Here is a 6,000-nt window from a genome sequence, read left to right as displayed (position 1 = left end):
GACAATGAAAAATTCTTCGGATAAATCATACACATCAATGTCTGACTGATTTTCATGAGTTAATTTCTGTTGTAATTTTTTGCAGCAGGATAATAGGTATTCTTTATTTTGTGAATTATTCAATGTATATAAAAATTGAAAGGAATCCATGTGCTGTTTTAATAAAGTAAATCTTCCTTGTATAGAAAGAAAAGTTTGATCTATTATACAGAAATAAAAATTATATTTGAATGAAGTTTCAGGATTTACTATGCTTTGATCATACCCAAACAGTTTTCTTCCGACGCCTTAGTGGTCTTGCACCACAAAATTCGATTTCTGATGTCAAACTTTTCTGCAATTAATTTGCAACTTTCAACGATTTTTGCAAAACTAGCATCAGATCGATAATCAGTTAACTTATTTAGTTCATTTAATGCATCTAAAGCAAGTTACAAATTTATAGTTGTAGATTGAAGAATTTTACTCAGAAAATTTACTTGATTTAAAATTTCATACCACACTGTAATAGAGCAAATAAATGTAAAAATTTTCTCCCCGAGACATTTTGCTTGGTACAAACCTAGCAAAATGTCGTTCGTCGACTCTTGAAGGGCGATTAAATATTTCAAATAACGCATCGTAAATTTCAGGTAACTATTTATAGAGGCTTTATGGCATCAATTCTGCTTGACCACCGTATTTCGGATAAGGGCTTTAACGTTAAATTAGTAACATGATTGATTAAAATATTCTATCAATTAGTAGACACGGAATAAAAAAAAAAAAATTGTATAATTCTTGTACTATATTAAAAAATTAATTGTTTCATGGGTGATATTAGCGGCATCATTTAAAACCAAATTTAGGCTGTGATTTGCACAAGGGTTCAAGTCTAAAATTCTTTTTTTTTTTTTTTGTAGCCCATTAATTTTTGCCGCGCATGTTAGAGCCGTTATCATAGCCTTGGCCTCTTACGTTATTTCTATCTAAATTTAATGTTTTTAATAGATCAATAACAAATGTTGTTATTGATCTATTAAATGTTAATCCAGCTCCTGTAACATAAAATTAGATAAAATGCTAAAAAATGTTCATGGATTTCAATCGATTTTAATGCTGAATTGAAACGAACGAATCCAATTATTTGTGCTATATGAGAAACATCCCGAGTGAAATTAATATAATTGAAAAATATTTATTTTGCTGACAAATTTATAATATGATTTTTAACATTTGATGCAATTAAAGAAAGTAATTCATTTTGAATTCGTCTCCAAGATAAGAGGGCATATTGTTAAATTCAGAATCGTTGGTTACACGTCGTGTGTGGTCCGATATGATAGAATAGGATCAAATTTTTCTAGCATTTCAAAAAATTACCACTGTTGCAATCGTAAAGCTTATTCCTTTGCCACAAAGAGCTAAATTTTGTTTGCTTAAAAATTATATTACATTCAGGTGGTAGATGACTTTCATCAACCGGTGAAATACCACCACTTTGCTTATTGGAGGCTTGAAGTGGTGAAAGCCATGTTTAGTCTCTAGAGCAAAGTTTCGGGCATCCCCCTCTCCCCATACTTTTCCTTCAACCCGTGCACGGTACTAAGTACTATAGGTTTTGATACCTTTCGTGTTCGGGGTTCTCATAAAAAAAAAAAAAAAAAAAAAAAAAAAAAATTATTCGTTTTATAACCTCATACCACCGCTTGCTTTCAATTTCTAATACTGTTTGTTGCAAATGATCAATAGAAGTTTTGTTTTGATAGAAGCAACTCTATCCATTTTTTGTAGTTAATCGAGTGGAATTTTTCTCATGACAATTCATGTTCATTGCTAAATGAAGCAAGTCATTAAATCCCTGGATAAATTTATTGTTATGAGAATGCTCAAAAAGTTTACAACAAAAGCAATAAACAGTATTTTTAGTAATTGGGTGAATCAATCAATTTTTATTGTATTCTTCGCCATTATAGTAATTTTCAGAAAATTTTCGACCAGACGAATCACGTGAAAAATTAATTTTTCAATTTGTTTGGGACCAGTTTTTATAATGGCTTTCCAGTTTTTTTTAATTAAATACAGTATATGAGAAATTGTTTCCGGCCAAAGTCCTGGCCGGAAACAATCAAATGTACATACATTCACTGTTGTCTCTTCAGTAGAGTCTTTGTCCCAAAGCGGCGGTAATTTTTTCATCGACTTCGATATCTTCACTAGAGGCTGTTGACGATGACGGTTTTAACTTCGGCTCTGGTTCATTTGGTATATCGGAATAATCTCTACTGCAATCGGGAACTGGTTCCGTTTCTAAAGCTGACTGAAGATCGTGGTCATTTTCGGTAATTTGTTTTGTAAAATATTGAGTAATTCTTGCAGCATTTTTCTCTTGTTCTTCATGTTTTATTTTATTTATTTATCAAATTTTGATAACCGGAAAGTTCTTTTCCTGGGACATCTGATAAAAAAAAAAAGTACAATATTAATAAAAGTACAAGAAATTTAACGATAAAGACTTTTACAATTGTACTAAAAATACATGTAAAAAAATAATAATAACCTACCTTAGTTGCTGTTCCTGATATTCTTATTTTCGGCCTCCTGGTGCCTTGTGTGCGTTACACACGTGGACAGCGCGCCCCTGGCTACGGGTGAAAAAGAAGTGGACGTGTCGAACATCCAGCTGAAGTGTTATGAAAATATCAAGATAAGTAGTAAAGTACGCGTAAATTCCTCATCACAAGTATTACGACACGAAATCGAGAAAAAATATCAAGGATAAAATTAATCAGTATAACAAAGAAATTACAATGTTAGAAGATGTAAAATTAACCCATTATTTTAGTTGTATTTACAACTAAAATAATGAATTAATTTCCAATAAAATTTAGTACAATTGAAAGTCTTCATCGTTAAATTTCTTGTACTTTTATTAATATTGTAAATTTTTTTTTATCAGATGTCCCAGAAAAAAAAAAAAAGAACTTTCCGGTTATCACAATTTGATAAATAAAATAAAACACGAAGAAGAGAAAAAAAAAATGCTTTTTTTTTTTTATGTGAACCCCAAACACGAGAGGTATTAGAACCTATAGTACTTAGTACCATGCTTGGGTTGGAGGTTGAGAGGACGAAAGAAGATATTTGTTGACATTGCTTGAACTTCTGTAGATTGTAATTTTCAGGAAATGAGTATGAAGGAAGGTTGTTCCAGAAAACGGCAGTTGTAATTTTCAGGAAATGAGTATGAAGGAAGGTTGTTCCAGAAAACGGCAGTTGAATGAATAAATGAGGAAGATTAAAAGTTGGTTCTGTGGGTTTGAAGTTGGACAGCAAATGGATGTTGGCTGGTGGTGGCACGTGTTCGGACTGTTTTGAAAGAGAGAGCAGGAATTATAGAAGCCAATTCAGAAGAACAGTGCCCATGGAAGTATCTGTAGAAGAGGCATGGAGCAGAAACAGTGAGTCTATGAGAAAGCGAGTGGAGAGACTCTGTTAGAGATGAATCATTAATTAACCTAACTGCCCTCTTCTGAATGGAATCAAGAAGCCTGAGAGAGGTTTTGGGGGCACCACCCCAAATGTGGGAACAATATTCCATGGCAGGGCGGATTTGCGATTTATACAGAGTGAGCAGCTGTTTGGAAGAAAAGTAACGCCGAGAGCGAAAGAGAAAACCAAGTTTTTTAGATGCAGAGGAAGCAGTATTTTTAATGTGCTTGTGCCAAGAGAGATTAGAAGTCAGGGTAATCCCCAAAAGAGATATCATTTGGCCTAGAAATCGGAGTGTCAGTAAAGATAAGCATAGGAGCAGAAGATTCCTTTTTGCGAGATAAGACAAGACTGAGTTTTGGAAGGGTTGAAATCAACTAAGTTGTGTTTGCCCCACTGGAGAATTACCTGAAGATCAGCATTTAAGGAATTGGCAGCAGATTTTCGAGAAGTTGAAGCTGATTGAGCAGGACAAGGTTTCTGAAAATGGAAAGTTGAATGCAATGTGCTATCATCGGCAAAATTATGCATAGGATTTCCAGTCAATGCAAGAAGGTCATTGATATACAAGAGGAAAAGAGTGGGGGAAAGAACTGAACCTTGGGGGACACCGGCATTAGTGGAGAAGTTAGAAGACAGAGAGCCATCTACCATCACCCTCAGTGAGCGATCAGAGAGAAAACTAGATACCCAATTACTAAAAACAGTTGGCAAACCATAAGATGGAAGCTTGTTTAGAAGACCTTTATGCCAAACACGATCAAAAGCCTTTGAGATGTCAAGAGCAACTACTTACGTTTCACAGAACCTTTCCATTGAATTAGTCCATAAATGGATAACATAAGCCAGAATATCACCAGCGGATCGACACTGACGAAATCCATACTGGCGATCGTTGATCAGACGGAAGGCTTCTAGGTAGTTTAAGAATTGGCGGTTAATTGATTTCTCCATTACTTTAGAAAGAGTAGAAGTAATTGCAATGGGACGATAATTGGATGGGAGGGATTTGTCACCCTTTTTAGGAACTGGCTGGATATGAGCAAATTTCCAAGCAGGAGGAAAAACACCTTTGGAATAAGAAAGTGAAAAAAAGCGGCAAAGAATAGGAGTAAGTTCAGGAGCACAGGTTTTGAGAACAAGTGGACAAATACCATCAGGACAAATACCTGGAGCTTTCTTAGCATAAGATTCATCAAAATCCTTCTGACGGAAGACCACAGGAGGCATTGAATGGAGCGTGTTAGGAAAGGTGGGAGGTGTTTTACCAAGATCATTAATACATGAGCTGGAAGAAAAATGGGATGCTAGCAGGTCAGCTTTATCCTTGGCTGAAGTGACAACAGAACCATCAGGTTTGGACAGAGGTGGGAGCAGAGATGGACAAAAGTTGCGGCCAATAGCTTTGGCAAGAGACCAGAATGCTCGGCTACCATTAGGGCAAGAAGCAAGTTTTCTACTCTTAGCCTGTTCAAACTCTAGTTTCGACTGATTAATAACTGCTTTACAATTGTTGTGAGCTTTGGTGTAGGCAGAAAATGAAACTGAAGAATTAGAAACAAGGCAATTACGATATGCAACATTCTTCTCTTGGACAGCCTTAGCACATTTATTGGAAAACCAAAGGTGTAGATAAAGGACGAGATTTTAAAGTGGTGTGTGGGATAAAGGATTCCATTCCTGCAAGAATAATTTCACTGACACGATATGAGCAAACGTTGACATCAGAAGTTTTGAAACAGTAATCCGACCAAGGAAAGGAAGAAAAGAAGTCTCGCAGGTCATCCCATTTTACCGCATCCACTTAACCGCATCTGGTTAAGTGGATGCGGTTATCCATCCCATGTACTAAACAGATGCTTGTTACAGGCACAAGAACTTACTTCCAACCCAAGACCTCCGAAGCAAGTCGGCATATCATCCGCCTACATTCCGTACTATCCAGGAGTGTCAGGACGTATCTCGAAGATCCTGAGAAGTTACAACATAAAATGTGTACAATTACCAGGTAGGAACCTACGTTCACTTGTCTCCAGTGTGAAGACCCCTGTCACACCTGTCTTACGCAGCAATGTAGTGTACCGTATCACCTGTAGGGCCTGTAACAGTTGCTACGTAGGTGAGACATCGAGACGTCTCCAGGATCGCCTCACGGAACACGACAGAGCAATCCGGCTTGCCGAAACTGACCAGTCCGCGCTTGCAGAACATTTTTGGGCTACCAACCACGATCTTGACCCCAAGCGCGACTTTGAGATAGTGGACCACGCGCGACACTTTCGCCACCGCCTATGGCTAGAGTCACTAAACATAATGAACAACCTTAAGGCATTAAATCGCCAGAAAGGCATGCGTATACATCCAATCCTGGAGACAACCGTTTTATTGATGGATGATCACTGGCGCAAGGCAGCACACGTCCGTGCTACAACAATGACGAATGAGTAACGTGCCACACTTTGCTTGTAATGTATTCAAATTTGTCAGTTGACGAAGGGACACGAGTTCCGAAAGCTACTGGAAATATTT

This window comes from Mastigoproctus giganteus, chromosome 8, assembly GCF_048544385.1.
Source record: "Mastigoproctus giganteus isolate SK-2022 chromosome 8, ASM4854438v1, whole genome shotgun sequence".
Lineage (NCBI taxonomy): Eukaryota > Metazoa > Arthropoda > Arachnida > Uropygi > Thelyphonidae > Mastigoproctus > Mastigoproctus giganteus.
Note: the sequence above shows the minus strand (reverse complement) of the source record.